This window comes from Equus asinus, chromosome 15 (assembly GCF_041296235.1).
Source record: "Equus asinus isolate D_3611 breed Donkey chromosome 15, EquAss-T2T_v2, whole genome shotgun sequence".
NCBI classification, from domain to species: Eukaryota; Metazoa; Chordata; class Mammalia; order Perissodactyla; family Equidae; genus Equus; species Equus asinus.
Genome location: NC_091804.1, coordinates 25,059,815 through 25,077,896, shown reverse-complemented (window position 1 = coordinate 25,077,896; position 18,082 = coordinate 25,059,815).

The window sequence follows — 18,082 nt, the reverse complement described above, 5'->3', positions numbered from 1 at the left end:
GTTAAGTGAGTAGACCTCCAGCATTATTGGTTGCTAGACTCAGGGGATTACAATTGTTGTAGGCCTCTGGCCTAGGAGGCTGTTGTCAGCTCTCTCATTGTTACTGCTGAGTGGGCCCAGCCCCAGGCATGGGAGTACCTAATTGTTTCAAGATTGAGAAGTGGGGCAAGTCCCCTATGTGGTTTTTTGACAAGCACAAGTCTGCTGCAGCTGTCAGGCTCCACCCCCTTCAGGGCTACACGCTCCATGAACACCTTCTTGCCCCATGTATGTGACCTGAAAAACTGAATTGGACCCAGTCACCCACTGCAGCGGTGCCACACACTCCACCAATGCAGGCCCACCACTCATGTACACCCTACCCTACTGAGGCAGACCCACTTGCCCAGTTACATAGGTTTCAGGCACTCCACCTATATTGGCCCACAAGTTGCCCAAGGGCTTGCTGTTGGCTGGGGCCAGTCCCTAGGGTGGGCTGCCCACCCTGGCTGAGCTGGATTAAATTAGTACTCTAGTGGGTGTGGCATTCCCATGGTCTAACAGGCCAGGGAAGGTACTCCAATATTGTCTGACAGCATCTGTGTTAGCATGCCTGCACTAGGTCACAATAATGGCTGCCACCAATCTTAAGTCCCTGGAAAGGTCTTGCCTCTCATTGAGATGCACCTAGAGCATATCAGTTGAGTCTCTTTGTATCTTTTCACCAAAGGACTGTGTACCTTTCTTTCTCATGATTTTAGATTGCTTTCTGAAATGGATGAATTTATGTGTGGGCCCTTTAAGAGCGGGCTTTTTTTTACCCTTATATCCAATAACTTTTCTCAGGGTATTCCCTGTTGTAGTTAATAGCCAGAAAGGCAAGTATTATAACACTTGTCTCGGTTGTACTGAGACCAAAAGTTGCTTATTTTGGTAATGCTCTCCCACTCAGATCCCTGACTCCTCCAGAGAAGCCTTCATAGTTTAAGGTTACTCCCAGCCTGCCATGAAGCATTGCAGCTCAAAGGTTGCTTTTTTCTCTCCAGAAGTGGATTTCTGTATCTTCCACCTCAATCAGAACTGTCCCTTATTGTCAGGATTCTTTTTAGCCAGTTTTCTGTTCTCTCTTAATAATAATTGTTCCAAGAGTAGTTGTAAATTTATTCTGTCCATGGGAGGAGGTGAATTCAGAGTCCTCCTATGTCACCATCTTGACGCTGTCCTCTATAAAGATGTTTCTAAGAAGCTACCAGAAATTGGTTTCATCACAGCATCCTTTCATTTACAAAAGTAATAGCTGTTCTGTAGTCATATACTGAAATATTTGAAATTTCTCTTAAGATGTTCCTAAACAGCTACAAGCAATATTGTTTAGCCACAATGATCTTTCAGTGAATGAATGTTACAGATATTCTCTCATAATTGTAGTGACATGTTTGATAAGTCATATGATTTTTTTCCTGAACAGCCATAAACAAGACTGTTTAACTGAGAAGTTATTTCATTGTAAAAAAAAATGATACCTGTATGTAAGGCATTTACTGATGGGTTCAAAATGTCTTATATTAAGATTTCCTTAAACAGTTACAAGCTATATTGTTTTGCCACAGTGTTGCTTTACTGTAAGAGAGTGATAGTTGTTCTGTAGGCATATATGGAATTGTTTGAACTGTCTTATGAGAAGATGTTCCCAAACAGCTACGAGAATAGTTTAACCACAGTGTTCTTTCAGTGAATGAATGTTATTGATATTCTCTCATGCCTGTAGTAAAATGTTTGATGTCTTGTATGAAGATTTTCCTAAAGACCTACAAGGAAGATGGTTTAAAATGTGTACTTTCAGTGAATGTATGCTGTAGATATTTTCTCAGTTCTGTAATGAAATGTTTTATGTCATATGAACATGTTCATAAACGGCTCCAAACAAGATCATTTAATCACAATATTCTTTCAGTGAATGAATGTTATAGATATTCCCTCATGTCTGTAGTGATTTCATATGAAAATGTTCCTAAACAGTCACAAGCAAGACGGTTTAACCAGAGTGTTCTTTCAGTGTAAGAAAGTGATAGCCATTCTGTAAGGCAATAATAACTGTTTGAAGTGTCTTTTATGAAGGTGTTTCTAAACAACTACAAGCAAAATGGTTTCACACAGTGTTTTTTCAGTTTAAGAAAGTAATAGCCATTTTTTAAAGCATATACTGAAATGATTTAAATGTCTTATAGGAATATGTTCCTAAACAGCTACAAGCTATACAGTTTAACCAGAGTATTCTTTCAATGAATCAATGTAATAGATATTCTGTCCCACCTATAGTGAAATGTTTGACAGATCTTGTATGAAGATGTTCCTAACAGATAAAAGCAAGGTGGTTTAATTGTAGTGTTCTTTCATTGTAAGAAAGTGATAGCTGATGTGTAAGGAATGTACTGAAATGTCTTGTATGAAAATGTTCCTAAGCAACTTCAAGCAAGATATTTTCACGACTGTTCTTTCATTGTAAGAAAATGATAGTCATTCTATAAGGCATATACTGAAATATTCGAATTGCCTCACAATAAAGTGTTCCTTCCTACACAGCTACAAGCAGGATGGTTTCATCAAAGTGTTATTTTAGTGAATGAATGTTACAGATATTCATTCATGCATAGATTGAAATGTTTGATAAGTCTTATATGAAAACGTACGTAAACAGCTATGAGCATGATGGTTTCACCACAATGATCTTTCATTCTAAGAAAATGATAACCGTTCTGAAAGGCAGCTATTGAAATGTATGAAACTTCTTATATGAAGATGACCCTAAGCAGCCTCTAGCAAGATGTTTTCACTGCAGTGTTCTTTCATTCCTACAAAGTGATAGGCATTCTGTAAGGCTTATACTGAAATATTTGAATTGTCTCCTAAGAAGATGTTCCTAAACAGCCATGAGTAGGATGGTTTAACCACAGTGTTATTTCATTGAATAAATGTTATAGAAATTCTCTCATACCTTTAGTGAAATGTTGGTAAGTCTTATATGAAGATATTCTGAAATAGCTACAACAAAGACAGTTAAACAGCATGCTCTTTCAATGAATGAATGTTGTAAATATTCTGTGCTGCCTATGTGAAATGTTTCATACATCTTATATGAAGATTTTCTTACACATCTACTTAAGATTTGTCAGCCAGAGTGTACAATCAAGGTAAGAAAGTAACATCTATTCTGCAGGGAATATACTGAAATGTGTGAGCTATCTTCTATGAAGAACTTCTTGTACAGCTCCAAGCAAGATGGTTCACCAATGTGTTTTTTCATTGTAAGAAAATGATAACTATTTTGTAAGGCATATGCAGAAATGTTTGAAATGTCTTATAAGAAGATGTTTCTAAACAGCTACAATCAACATGATTTGACCAGTGTCATTTCAGTGAATGGATGTTAGATATTCTTTCATGCCTGTAGTCAATTATTTGTTGTGTTTTATTAAGATGTTCCTGAAGAGCAGCAAGCAAACTGGCTTAACCACAGTGTACTTACACTGTAAGAATGCGATAGTCTTTCTGTGAGGCTTATACTGAGAAGTCTGAAATGTTTTATAGGAAGATATTCCTAAACAGCTACAGGCAAGATGGTTTCACTATAGTGTTCTCTCAGTGAAAGAAGGTTATAGATCATCTGTTATGTCTCTAGTGAAATGTTTGCTAAGTCATATAAAGATGATCATAAATAGCTACCTGCTACCTTGGTTCAGAATAGTGTTCTTCCACAGTAAGAATTTGATAGCCATTCTGTACAGCGTATACATTTGTTTGAAATGTCTTGTATGAACATGTTCATAAACAACTATAAGAAAGTTTCACTACAATGTTGTTTCAGTGAATGAATGTTGTAGATATTCTGGTGTCAGCACGGTGTTCTTTCATTGCAAGAGAATGATAGTCATTCTGTACAACATATACCGAAAAGCTTGAAAGACTTAAATGAAGATTTTCCTTAACAGGTACAAACCAGCCAGTATCACCACTGTGTTCTGTGAGTGAATGAATGTTACTGATATTCTGTCATGTCTGTAGGGAAATGTTTAAGTGTTATATGAAGACGTTCCTAAAGAGGTACAAGCAAGCTGGCTTCACAATAGTGTTCTCTCATTTAATGAATGTTATATGTAATTCTGTCATTCTTGTAGTGAAATGTTTAATAAGTTTTTAAAGAAGTTTGTGAATAGGTACTGGCAAGCTAGGTTCAGAACAGTGTTCTTTCATTTTAAAGAAAAAGTGATAGCTTTTATGTATGGCACAGCCTGAAAAGTTTGAAATGACTTATTTGAAGATGTTCCTAAACAGCTGCAAATGAGATGGTTCACCACAGTGTTCTTTCACTGAATGAGTGTTATAGATATTCTGTCAGATCAGTAGGGAAATTTTTGATGTCTTATATGCAAATGTTCATAAAGAGCTACAAAAGCTTGTTTCATCATAGTGTTCTCTTTTTTTTTGAAATAAGGTAAATTTATTGCGTTTTAGTTTAACAAATAGTATTTTTTAGAATTATTATATTTGGGTTATAATGGTTTATAACATTGTGTAATTTTGGGTGTATATTATCGTTGATCAGTTTCTGTAGACTGCATCGTGTTCACCACCAAAGTCTTATTTTTATCCATCACCATACATATGTGGCCCTTTATCCCTTTCACCCTCCCCACAGTGCCTTTTGTCTCTGGTAACCGCTACTCTGTTCTCTTTATCCATATGTTTGTTTATCTTCCACAAATGAGAGAAATCATATGGTTTTTGCCTTCTCTGTCTGGCTTATTTTGCTTAATGTAATACCATCTAGGACCATACATGTTGTTGCAAATGAAATGATATTGGTTTTTTTATGGATGAGCAGTATTCCATTTTATATATGTACTCCATGTCCTCTTTATCCATTCACCAGTTGGTGGGCATATGGATTGCTTCCTTGTCTTGGATATTGTGAATAATGCTGCAATGAATATATAGGGATACACAAATCTCTTTGAGTTGTTGATTTAAAGTTGTTTGATAAGTACCCAGCAATGGGATATCTGGATTGTATGGCATTCGTATTTTTAATTGTTTGAGAAATCTCTACACTCTTTTCCTTAGTGGCTGAGCCAGTTTGCATTGCCACCAGCAGTGTATGAGAGTTCCCTTTTCTCCACATCCTCTCTAACATTTGTTATGCTTTGTCTTGGTAATTTTAGCCATTCTGACTGGTGTAAGGCAGTATCTTATTGTAGTCTTGATTTGCATTTCCCTGATAATTAGTGATGTTGAACATCTTTTCATGTGCCTGTTGGCTATCTGTATATCTTCTTTGGAAAAATATCTGTTCATATCCTCTGCCCATTTTTTGATAGGATTGTTTGATCTTTCTGTTGTTGAGTTGAATGAGTTCTTTATATATTTTGGAAATTAGTACCATGTTGGATATAAGATTTACAAATACTTCCTCCCTTTTGGTGGGCTGTCTTTTAATTTTGTTCATAATTTCCTTTGCCTTACAGAAGTATTTTAGTCTGATGTTGTTCCATTTGTTAGTTTTTCCTTTTGTTTCCCTTGTCTGAGTAGACATGAAATTCAAGAAAATGCTGCTAAGACTGATGTCAAAGAGTGTACAGCCTACATTTTCTTCCAGCAGTTGTACGGTTTCAGGTCTAACATTCAAGTCTTTAATCCACTTGGAGTTAATTTTTCAGTATGGTGCAAGACAGTGGTCTAATTTCATTCTTTTGCATGTGGCTGTCCAGTTTTACCAAGACCATTTATTGAAGAGACTTTGCTTTCTCCATTGTATGTTCTTGGCTCCTTTGTTGAATATTAGCTTTGTGTTGATATGTAGTTTTGCTTCTGGGCTTCCAATTCTGTTCCTTTGATCTCTGTGTCTGCTTGTGTGCCAGTACCATGTTGCTTTGATTACTATAGCATTGCAGTACATATTGAGGTCGGCGATTGTGACGCCTCCATCTTTGACCTTTTTCTCAGGATTCCTTTGTCTATTCAGGGTCTTTTGTTTTTACATATAAATTTTAGGATCCTCTGTTCTGTTTCCATGAAGAATGTCATTGCAGTTCTGATTAGGATTGCATTGAATCTGTAATTGCTTTAAGTAATATGGACATTTTAATTATGTTTACTCTTCCAATCCATAAGCATGGAATTTCTTTCCATTTCTTTAAGTCCTCTTTGATGTTTTTGAATAATGCCATATAGTTTTCAGTGTATAGATCTTTCATCTCTTTAGTTAAATTTATTCCTAGATACTTTTTCTTTTCGTTGTGATTGTAAATAGGATTTTATTCTTTACTTCTCTCTGCCAGTTAGTTGTTAGAGTATAGAAATGTAACTGATTTTTGAAAGTTGGTTTTGTACCCTGCAACTTTGCTGTAGTTTTTGATTAGTTCTAATAGTTTTCTGAATGATTCTTTAGGGTTTTCTATATATAGAAACTTGTCATCCACAAACAATGAGAGTTTCACTTCTTCCTTTCCAATTTGGATACCTTTTATTTCTTTTTCTTTCCTAATTGCTCTGGCCAAAACCTCTAGTACTATCTCGAATAGAAGTGGGAAGAATGGGCATCTGTGTCTTGTTCCTCTTCTCAGAGGGATGGCTTTCAGTTTTTTCCCCATTGAGTATGATGTTGGCTGTAGGTTTGTCATATATGGCCTTTATTATGTTGAGGTGCTTTCCTTCTATGCGCATTTTCTTGAGAGTTTTTGTTGTAAATGGAAGTTGGGTCTTGTCAAATGCTATTTTGCATCTGTTGAGGTGATCATGTAATTTTTATTCCTTATTTTGTTAATATGATGTATCACACTGATTGATTTGAGGATGTTGAACCATCCCTGCATCCCTGATATAAGTCCCACCTGATCATGATGTATGGTCCTTTTAATGTATTGCTATATTCAGTTCATCAATATTTTGTTGAGGATTTTTGCCTCAACGTTAATGAGTGATATTGGCCTGTAATTTTCCTTATTTGTGTTGTCCTTTTCTGGTTTTGGTATCATGGTAATGTTGACCTCATAGAATGAGTTAGGGAGTGTTCTGTCTTCTTTAACTTTTTGGAAAAGTTTGCTATGGATAGGTATTAAACCTTACTTGATTGTCTAGTCAAATTCTCCAAAGAAGCCATCTGGCCTTGGACTTTTGTTTTATGGGAGGACTTGTTTTCATGAGGAAGAATTGCCCTGAACTAACATTAGTGCCAATCTTCCTTTATTTTGCATGTGGTTCACCACGAGAGCATGGCTGCCAATGAGTGGTTTAGTGGTGTAGGTCTGCACCCTGGAACCAAAGCTGGGCCAAACTTAACCACTAGGCCATGGGGCTGGCCCTGGGAGGTTTTTTTTTTTATTATTACTGTTTCAATCCCTTTCCTTGTGATTGGTCTATTCAGATTCTCTATTTCTTCTTGATTTTGTTCTGGGAGGTGGTATGAGTCTAAGAATTTATCCATTTCATCTAGGTTGTCCAATTTGCTGGCACACTAGTTTTTTCATAGCATACTCTTATAATTCCTTGTATTTCTGTGGTAGCCATTGTAACTTCTCCTTTTTCGTTTCTAATGTTATTTGACCCTTATTTATTTTTTCCTTAGTGAGTCTGACTAAAGTTTGTCTATTTTGTTTATCTTCTCAAAGAACCAACTCAGTTTCATTTATACTTTCTACTGTTTATTTATTTCACTTATTTCTGGTCTAATTTTTATTATTTATCTCCTGCTTTCTTGAGCTTTGTTTGTCCTTCTTCTCCTAGTTCTTCTAGATGTGGTTTAAGGTTACTTATTTGAGTTGTTTAAAATTTCTTGAGGTAGGCCTGTATTGCTATATATTTCCCTTTTAGAACTGCTCTTCCTTCATCCCATTAGAGTTGGTATGTTTTATTTTCATTTTCATTTGTCCATTGGTATTTTTTAATTTCTCTTTTGATTTCTTCATTGATCCAATGGTTAAATAGCATGTTGTTTAGTCTCCACTTACTTGTGACTGTCCCAGCCTTTTTCTTGTAGGTGATTTCTAGTTTCATAGCATTGTGGTTGGAAAAGATGCTTGATAAGATTTCAGTCTTCTTAAATTTCTTGAGATTTGCTTTATTTTCCCACATATGGTCTATCCTTGACAATGTTCTATGTGCACTTGAGAAGAATGTGTATTCTGCTGTTTTGGGACAACTGTTAAAGCCACTGTGTTCTTTCAATGAATGAATGTTATAGATATTCTGTCACATTTGTAGTGAAGTGCTTGATAAGTCTTTTATGAAGATGTCCCTAAACAGCTACCCATAAGCTGGGTCAAGCACAGTGCTCTTTCATTTTAATAAAGTGATAGCCCTTCAGATAGCTTTATATGAAGGTGTTCCTCACCAGTTACAAGAAAACTGCTTTCATCCCTGTGTTCATTCAATGAGTGAATGTTTAGAGATTCTGTCATTCCTGCAAAGGAATGTTTAATAAGTCTTACATGAAGATGTTGAAATATTATAAAAGCCTTATATGAAGGTGTTCCTATTCGGCTAAAACCAAACTAGAATAAAAATAACTTTCTTTTATTAAATAAGTATAATATATATCCTGTCATGCTTATAGTGCAATGTTTCATAAGTCTTATATGAAGAGGTTTCAAACAGCCACCAGCAAGCTGGGTTTAGCACAGTGTCCTTTAACTGTAAGTAAGTGAGAGCCATTCTGTATGGCATATACTTAAATGTTAGAAAGGTCTTATATGAAGATGTTCCTAAATAGAATCCAACAAGATGTGTTCAGGACAGAATAATTTCATCATAAGATAGTGACAGCCATTTAGTATGGCATATACAGAAATGCTGAAAAGGACTTAAATGAAGATCTTCCTTAACAGTAAAACCAAGCCACTTTCACCATAGTGTTCTTTCATTGAATGGATGTAATAGATATTCTGTCATGCCTGTAGTTAAATGTTCAATAGGTCTTATATAAAAATACTCCTAATAATCTACCTGAAAGCTATTAAACACAACCTTCTTTCCTTGTAAGAAGGGTATGGCCATGCTGTATGCCATATACTGAAATGCTTGAAAAGCTTTATATGAAGATGTTCCTCAACAGTTACAAGAAAACTGCTTTCATCCCTGTGTTCATTCAATGAGTGAATGTTTAGAGATTCTGTCATTCCTGCAAAGGAATGTTTAATAAGTCTTACATGAAGATGTTTCTAAACAGCTACAAGGAAATTTTTTTAAATATAGTGTTATTACATTGAATAAACATTAAAGATATCCTGTCATGACTGTAGGCAAATGTCTGATAAGACTTGAACAAAATATTAATAAACAATTACTTGCAAGCTGGGTTCATCACAGTATTCTTTTCTGGCTATGGAGATGATAGCCATTCTGTATGGCATAAAGTGATATGTTTGAAGAGCCTTTTATTTATATTCTTAAACAGCTAACAAGCAAGATGGTTTCTTCACAGTGTTCTTTCAGTGAATGAATGTTCTAGATATTGTCACATCTGTGGTGAAATATTTGATATATGATGTTCCTAAACAGCTACCTATAAACTGGATTCAGCATGTGTTCTTTCATTTTGTGAAAATGATAGTCGCTCTGTGTGGAATATACTTAAGTATTTGAAGTGTATTATGTGCAGATGTTCCTAAACAGTGAAAAGAAGATGGTTTTTGCATAATTGTCTTTCAGATAACAAATGTTATAGACATTGTCACATCTGTAGTCAAATGTTTGATATGATTTATGTGAAAATATCCCTAAACAGCTACCTGTTGGCTTGATTAAGCACAATGCTCTTTCATTGTAAGAAAGTGATAGCTGTTCCATGTGGCATATACTGAAATGTTTGAAATGTCATATGTGAAGATGTTCCTTAAGAGCTACTTGCTAGGTGTTTTCAAGACAATGTTCTTTCAGTGAATGAATGTTATAGATAGTCTATCACACCCGTAGTGAAATGCTGGATAAGTTTTATGAAGATGTCCCTAAGTAGCTACAAGCAAAATGGTTTCACAACAGTGTTCTTACAGACATTGAATGTTATAGATATTCTGTCATGCCTGTAGTGAAATGTTTGATAAGACTTGCATGAACACTTACGTGAAGATGTTTCTAAACAGCCACAAGCAAGCTTTTTCAACACAGTATTTCATTGAATGAATGTAATAATTATCACATTGTGGCTGCAGAGAAACGTTTGATAAGACACACACAAAATGTTCATAAATAGCATGTGCCAGCTGGTTGCATCACAATGTTGTTTAATTTAATGGAAGTGATAATCATTCTGTATAGCATATGATGTGTTTGAATAGCCTTATATAAAGATATTCCTAAAAACTTATGAGCAATCTGGTTTCACCAGAGTGTGTTCCTCAGTGAATGAATCTTACAGAGATTCTGTCAGAGCAGTAGTGACCTGTTTGGTGTTTTGTATGAAGAAATCCTAAATGGCTTCCTGCAAGATGAGTTCAACACAGTGTTATTTCATTTTAAGAAAATGATAGTCATTCTGTTTGGCATAAACTGAAATATTAGAAAAGCCTTATATCAAGATGTTCCTAATTAGCTACCAGCAATCTGGCTTCACAATAGTGTTCTTTCATTGAATGGATGTAATAGATACTTTGTAGTGAAATGTATGATAAGTCTCTTATGAAAAGGTTCCTAAACAGCTGCCTGCAATCTGGCTTCAGCACATTATATCATTGTCTCAAAGTGATATTCATTCAGTATGTCTTATATGGAAATGCTTGAAATGGTGAACATGAAGAAGTTTCTAAATATATACAAGCAAGATTGTTTCTCCACAGTTTTCTTTCAGTGACTGAATGTTATGTATATTCTGTCACGACTATTGTAAAATGTTGGAGAAGTCTTATGTAAAAACGTTCCTAGATAGCTATCTGTGAGCTCTATTTAGCACAGTGTTCTTTCATTGTAGGAAAATGATACCCATTCATTATGGCATATACTGAAATGTGAGAAATGTCTTAAATACAAATGTTCCTAATAATAGCTTCAAGGTGCTTTCACCACAGAGTTCTTTCAGTGAAACAATATTGCAGATATTCCGTGACACTCGTAGTGAAGTGTTAGTTAAAACTTACTTGCAAGCTGGATTCAGCACAGTGTTTCTTTCATTGTTTGAAACTCATATTCAATCAGAACAGCAAATATTGAAATGGTTATAATGACTAATATGAAGATGATCCTTAATGGCTGCAAGTAAGATGGTTTCACCACAGTTTTCTCTCAGTGAACAAATGCTATATATATTCTGTCCCACATGCAATGAAATGTTTGTTAAGTCTTGTATGAACATGTTCCTAAACAGCTACCTGCAAACTGGGCTTAGAACAGTGTTCTCACATTGTTAGTAATTGATAGGTCATCTGTAGGGCATATACTGAAATGTTTGAAACGTCTTATGTGAATATGCCCCTAAACAGCTGTAAGCACATTTGTTTCACCAGAGTTCCCTTAGTGTATGAATCTTATGGATATTTTTCAAGTCTGTAGTGTAATTTTTTAAGTATGTTATGAAGTTCTTCCTAAACAGATACTAGGAAACAAGGGTTCAGCTCATCCTTCTTTCCTTGAGTGAATATTAAAATTATTCTGTCATGACCATAGCGCAATATTTGTTAAGACTTATAAAAAGATATTTCTAAAAAACAACTTTCCAGCTGGGTTCTTAACATTGTTCTTTCATTTTATGGAAGTGATAACCATTCTGGATGGAATACACTGAAATGTTTGAAAAGACTTGTATGAAGATACTCCTAAATAGCTACAAGCAATCTGGTTACACCACAGTGTTCTTTCATTTAATAAACTTTATATCTATTCTCCTATAGCTGTAGTGAAATGTTTTATATCATATATGAAAATGTTCCTACAGCTACCTGCAAGCTGGGATCAGCACACTGACTTTTCATTGTAATAAAGTGATAGTTACTTTGTATGGCATACACTGAAATGTCAGAAAAGACTTATATGAGTGTATTTCTAAAGAGATACAAGCAAGCTGGTTTCACAATAGTGATCTTTCATTGAATTAATGTAATAGATATTCTGTCGCACATGTTGTGAAATTTTCAGTAAATCTTACATGAAAATGTTACTATAAGTCTACCTGAAAGCTGAGTTAAGTACAATGTTCTTTCATTTTAAGAAAGTATAGCTGTTCTCTATGGCTCATACTGAAATGCTAGAAAAGACTTACATGAAGATGTTCCTTAAAAGCTACAAGGAAGTTGGTTTCACCACAGCATTCTTTCAATGAGTGAATGTTATAGATATTCCATCATGCCCGTAGTGAAATGTTTGATAGGACTTATTTGAAGATTCCCCTAAACAGCTGCAAGCAAGGTGTTTTCACCACAGTGTTCATTCAGAAAATGAATGTTATACGTGTTCTGTCATGCCTCAAGAGAACTATTTGATGTCTCATGCGAGAGTGTTCCTGAACAGCTACAAGCAAGCTTTTTCAACATAGTGTGGTTTCCTTGAATGAATGTTATGGATATCATGTTGCGGCTGTAGAGAAACGTTTGATAAGACATAAATGAAATGCTCATAAAGAGCCACTGGTTTCATCAGAACGTTCTTTCTGGATATGGAAGTGATAGCCATTCTGTAGGCATAATGAAGTGTTCGAAGAGCCTTCTACGAAGACATTCCCAAGGCGCCAGAAGTAATCTGGCTTCACCACAGTGTTCTTTCAGTGAACGAGTGTTATAGATAGTCTGTCATGCCTGTAGTGAAATGTTTAATAAGTCTTATATGAAGATGTTCCTAAACAGCTGCCTGCAGCGGGGTTCGGTACAGTGTTCTTTCATTGTAAGACAGTGATAGCCATTTTGTATGGCATATGCTTAAATATTAGAAAAGTCTTATATCAAGATGTTCCTAACCAGCTACAAGAAAGCTGGCTTTACATTATTTTTCTTTCTTTGAATGAGTGCAGTGGATATTCTGTCACACCTGCAGTGAAATTTATAATGTGTTATAAAGGTGTTCCAAAACAGCTACTATCAAGTTGGGATCTGTACAATATTCCTACGTTATTTGAAGGGATTTCATTCAGTAAGGCCTATACCTAAATGCTTGAATCCACTAATATGAAAATGATCCTTAATGCCTGGAAGTAACATGGTTTCGCCACGGTTTTCTTTCAGTGAATGAATGTCATAGGTATTCCTCCTACCTGTAGTGAAATGTTTGTCTTATATGAACATGTTCCTAAAGAGCTACCTGCAAGTTGCCTTTAGTACAGTGTTCTTTTATTCTTAGAAATTGTTAGCCAGTTGATGGGGCATGTGCTGTAATGTTTGAGATGGTTTATATGAAGATGTCCCTAAATGGCTACAAACACACTCATTTCAACACAGAGTTTCTTCAGTGAATGAATCTTATGGATATTCTGTCACATCTGTAATGAAATGTTTCATAGTGTTTTAAGAAGATGTTCCTTAACAGATGGCAAGCAAGGGTTCAGCTCAGTGATCTTTCTTTGAATCAATATTACAGTTAGTCTGGTGTGAGTGTAGTGCAATATTTGTTAAAACTTATATAAAGATATTTCTAAACTGCTACCCGCAAGCTAGGTTCCTAAAAATGTTCTTTGATTTTGTGGAAGTGGTAACCTTTCTGAACGGCACGTGCTTGCAATGGTTGAAAAGCCTTATATGAGGATCATTCCAAACAGCTGCAAGCAACATGGTTACATCACAGTGTTCTTTCATTGAATAACCTTATAGATATTTTCCAATAGCTGAAGTGAAATGTTTTATGTCATAAATGAAAATGTTTCTACAGCTACCTGCAAGCTGGGATCAGCGCACTGATTTCTCATTATAATAAAGTGATAGTTGCTCTGTATGGCATATACTGAAATGTCAGAAAACTCTTATATGAATATGTTGCTGAAGAGCCGCAAGCAAGCTGGTTTCACAATAATGACCTTTCATTGAATTAATGTAATAGATATTCTCTCACACATGTGAAATTTTCAGCCTTATATGAAAATGTTCCTAGAAGTCTACCTGTAAGCTGAGTTAGGTACAATGTTTTTTCGTTGTAAGAAAGTATAACGGTTCTGTATGGCACATACTGAAATGCTAGAAAAAACTTACATGAAGATGTTCTTTAACAGCTGCAAGGAAGCTGGTTTCACCACAGTGTCCTCTCAGTAAGTGAATGCTATAGATATTCTGTCACACCTGTAGTGAAATGCTGGATAAGTTTTATGAAGATGTCCCTAAGTAGCTACAAGCAAAACGGTTTCACAACAGTGTTCTTACAGACATTGAATGTTATAGATATTCTGTCATGCCTGTAGCGAAATGTTTGATAAGACTTGCATGAACACTTACATGAAGATGTTTCTAAACAGCCACAAGCAAGCTTTTTCAACACAGCATTTCATTGAATGAATGTAATAATTATCACCTTGTGGCTGCAGAGAAACGTTTGATAGGAGACACACACAAAATGTTCATAAATAGCATGTGCCAGCTGGTTGCATCACAATGTTGTTTAATTTAATGGAAGTGATAATCATTCTGTATAGCATATGATGTGTTTGAATAGCCTCATATAAAGATATTCCTAAAAACTTATGAGCAATCTGGTTTCACCAGAGTGTGTTCCTCAGTGAATGAATCTTACAGAGATTCTGTCAGAGCAGTAGTGACATGTTTGGCGTTTTGTATGAAGAAATCCTAAATGGCTTCCTGCAAGATGAGTTCAACACAGTGTTATTTCATTTTAAGAAAATGATAGTCATTCTGTTTGGCATAAACTGAAATATTAGAAAAGCCTTATATCAAGATGTTCCTAATTAGCTACCAGCAATCTGGCTTCACAATAGTGTTCTTTCATTGAATGGATGTAATAGATACTTTGTAGTGAAATGTATGATAAGTCTCTTATGAAAAGGTTCCTAAACAGCTGCCTGCAATCTGGCTTCAGCACATTATATCATTGTCTCAAAGTGATATTCATTCAGTATGTCTTATATGGAAATGCTTGAAATGGTGAACATGAAGAAGTTTCTAAATATATACAAGCAAGATTGTTTCTCCACAGTTTTCTTTCAGTGACTGAATGTTATGTACATTCTGTCACGACTATTGTAAAATGTTGGATAAGTCTTATGTAAAAACGTTCCTAGATAGCTATCTGTGAGCTCTATTTAGCACAGTGTTCTTTCATTGTAGGAAAATGATACCCATTCATTATGGCATATACTGAAATGTGAGAAATGTCTTAAATACAAATGTTCCTAATAATAGCTTCAAGGTGCTTTCACCACAGAGTTCTTTCAGTGAAACAATATTGCAGATATTCTGTGACACTTGTAGTGAAGTGTTAGTTAAAACTTACTTGCAAGCTGGATTCAGCACAGTGTTTCTTTCATTGTTTGAAACTCATATTCAATCAGAACAGCAAATATTGAAATGGTTATAATGACTAATATGAAGATGATCCTTAATGGCTGCAAGTAAGATGGTTTCACCACAGTTTTCTCTCAGTGAACAAATGCTATATGTATTCTGTCCCACATGCAATGAAATGTTTGTTAAGTCTTATATGAACATGTTCCTAAACAGCTACCTGCAAACTGGGCTTAGAACAGTGTTCTCACATTGTTAGTAATTGATAGGTCATCTGTAGGGCATGTACTGAAATGTTTGAAACGTCTTATGTGAATATGCCCCTAAACAGCTGTAAGCACATTTGTTTCACCAGAGTTCCTTTAGTGTATGAATCTTATGGATATTTTTCAAGTCTGTAGTGTAATTTTTTAAGTATGTTATGAAGTTCTTCCTAAACAGATACTAGGAAACAAGGGTTCAGCTCATCCTTCTTTCCTTGAGTGAATATTAAAATTATTCTGTCATGACCATAGCGCAATATTTGTTAAGACTTATAAAAAGATATTTCTAAAAAACAACTCTCCAGCTGGGTTCTTAACATTGTTCTTTCATTTTATGGAAGTGATAACCATTCTGGATGGAATACACTGAAATGTTTGAAAAGACTTGTATGAAGATACTCCTAAATAGCTACAAGCAATCTGGTTACACCACAGTGTTCTTTCATTCAATAAACTTTACATGTATTCTCCTATAGCTGTAGTGAAATGTTTTATATCATATATGAAAATGTTCCTACAGCTACCTGCAAGCTGGGATCAGCACACTGACTTTTCATTGTAATAAAGTGATAGTTACTTTGTATGGCATACACTGAAATGTCAGAAAAGACTTATATGAGTGTATTTCTAAAGAGATACAAGCAAGCTGGTTTCACAATAGTGATCTTTCATTGAATTAATGTAATAGATATTCTGTCGCACATGTTGTGAAATTTTCAATAAATCTTACATGAAAATGTTACTATAAGTCTACCTGAAAGCTGAGTTAAGTACAATGTTCTTTCATTTTAAGAAAGTATAGCTGTTCTCTATGGCTCATACTGAAATGCTAGAAAAGACTTACATGAAGATGTTCCTTAAAAGCTACAAGGAAGTTGGTTTCACCACAGCATTCTTTCAATGAGTGAATGTTATAGATATTCCATCATGCCCGTAGTGAAATGTTTGATAGGACTTATTTGAAGATTCCCCTAAACAGCTGCAAGCAAGGTGTTTTCACCACAGTGTTCATTCAGAAAATGAATGTTATACGTGTTCTGTCATGCCTCAAGAGAACTATTTGATGTCTTATGCGAGAGTGTTCCTGAACAGCTACAAGCAAGCTTTTTCAACATAGTGTGGTTTCCTTGAATGAATGTTATGGATATCATGTTGCGGCTGTAGAGAAACGTTTGATAAGACATAAATGAAATGCTCATAAGGAGCCACTGGTTTCATCAGAACGTTCTTTCTGGATATGGAAGTGATAGCCATTCTGTAGGCATAATGAAGTGTTCGAAGAGCCTTCTACGAAGACATTCCCAAGGCGCCAGAAGTAATCTGGCTTCACCACAGTGTTCTTTCAGTGAACGAGTGTTATAGATAGTCTGTCATGCCTGTAGTGAAATGTTTAATAAGTCTTATATGAAGATGTTCCTAAACAGCTGCCTGCAGCGGGGTTCGGTACAGTGTTCTTTCATTGTAAGACAGTGATAGCCATTTTGTATGGCATATGCTTAAATATTAGAAAAGTCTTATATCAAGATGTTCCTAACCAGCTACAAGAAAGCTGGCTTTACATTATTTTTCTTTCTTTGAATGAGTGCAGTGGATATTCTGTCACACCTGCAGTGAAATTTATAATGTGTTATAAAGGTGTTCCAAAACAGCTACTATCAAGTTGGGATCTGTACAATATTCCTACGTTATTTGAAGGGATTTCATTCAGTAAGGCCTATACCTAAATGCTTGAATCCACTAATATGAAAATGATCCTTAATGCCTGGAAGTAACATGGTTTCGCCACGGTTTTCTTTCAGTGAATGAATGTCATAGGTATTCCTCCTACCTGTAGTGAAATGTTTGTCTTATATGAACATGTTCCTAAAGAGCTACCTGCAAGTTGCCTTTAGTACAGTGTTCTTTTATTCTTAGAAATTGTTAGCCAGTTGATGGGGCATGTGCTGTAATGTTTGAGATGGTTTATATGAAGATGTCCCTAAATGGCTACAAACACACTCATTTCAACACAGAGTTTCTTCAGTGAATGAATCTTATGGATATTCTGTCACATCTGTAATGAAATGTTTCATAGTATTTTAAGAAGATGTTCCTTAACAGATGGCAAGCAAGGGTTCAGCTCAGTGATCTTTCTTTGAATCAATATTACAGTTATTCTGGTGTGAGTGTAGTGCAATATTTGTTAAAACTTATATAAAGATATTTCTAAACTGCTACCCGCAAGCTAGGTTCCTAAAAATGTTCTTTGATTTTGTGGAAGTGGTAACCTTTCTGAACGGCACGTGCTTGCAATGGTTGAAAAGCCTTATATGAGGATCATTCCAAACAGCTGCAAGCAACATGGTTACATCACAGTGTTCTTTCATTGAATAACCTTATAGATATTTTCCAATAGCTGAAGTGAAATGTTTTATGTCATATATG